The sequence below is a fragment of the Eschrichtius robustus genome, chromosome 13 (genome assembly GCF_028021215.1).
Source record: "Eschrichtius robustus isolate mEscRob2 chromosome 13, mEscRob2.pri, whole genome shotgun sequence".
NCBI classification, from domain to species: domain Eukaryota; kingdom Metazoa; phylum Chordata; class Mammalia; order Artiodactyla; family Eschrichtiidae; genus Eschrichtius; species Eschrichtius robustus.
In genome coordinates this window covers 95,125,262-95,126,365 of record NC_090836.1, presented here as the reverse complement: position 1 = coordinate 95,126,365, position 1,104 = coordinate 95,125,262, and the positions used below count along the sequence as shown (strand labels likewise).

Here is a 1,104-nt window from a genome sequence, read left to right as displayed (position 1 = left end):
TGGTCTATTTTTTCAATGTGAGTGGTGGCCATTCCCGTGAGGCACCGCCTCCACCCCTCCCCCCACCACCTGAAATTCACTCATTCACCACCGAGAACAAAAAATCAGCACCTGTGCCAGGCGCAGGATATGCACGGCGGAGAAAGAAGAGCCCAGCTCTCATGGAACTCGGAGCACGAGCGTGGGTGAACACAGTCAGATGAATTTGTTCGACACACTGTCTTGAGCGTTGTACAGACATTAACTCATTGGACCCTCACAATAACATAGTGAGGTGAGCATTAATTTATCCTCATTTTGCAGCTGAAGAAGTTGAAGCTCAGAAGGATTAAGTAATCAGTAGAGAAGTCAAGGGGAGGACATTAAGAGGTACCCTTTTGAAGGATGAGCATATGTCTGAGTGTGTGCAAAGGAAGGGTTTTCTTGGAGGGACGCATGGAACAGCATGATGCCTCCAGCGAAATGCATTGACATAAGACAGGTTAACAGGAGAAAAACAAACAAAAGTTTAGTAACATGTATACCTTCTGTATACGTGGGAGATTCCCAGGAAACTGAGTAACTCTTCTGGCTGGACAGACTGATGATTGGCTGCAACACGGGAGGTGCGTGGCAGGGATGGCGCTGGTGCGGGCCTGGAAGCAGATGTCCTGGTTCTACTACCAGTAGCTGCCGGTCATGGCACGCTACATGCTGGAGCCCTGGGAGCGGACTGTATTCAATTCCATGCTGGTCTCCATGTGGGGATGGCACTATACACGGGATATGTCTTCACGCCTCAGCACATCATGGCGATACTGCACTACTTTGAAATTGTACAGTGACCAAGATGTGACCGAAACCAAGAGGTTCCTTAGAGAAGAGCCACCATCTGAAATCGGAATGAGACTTCGTCAGATGTCATAAGAAACTCTACTAGATGTCAACATAACCAACCCTATGAATATAAAGACTAAAATTCTTGAGTAGAACAGGAAAACAGTCCTTACTCGTGTGTGTGTTGTGTTCTTTATTTTTCATTTTAAAAGAGGCTCTTGTATAGTAGTTTTTTTCTATTTTAACATTGTAATCATTTGCACTTTGATATCAGTATTTTCTTAACCT

General features: G+C 45.4%; 1 pseudogene; it reads left to right on the top strand.

The window, feature by feature from the left end:
* Positions 1-615: 615 nt before the first annotated feature.
* LOC137775898 (serine palmitoyltransferase small subunit A pseudogene) lies at positions 616-824 on the top strand (annotated as a pseudogene).
* The last annotated feature ends 280 nt before the right edge of the window (positions 825-1,104 follow it).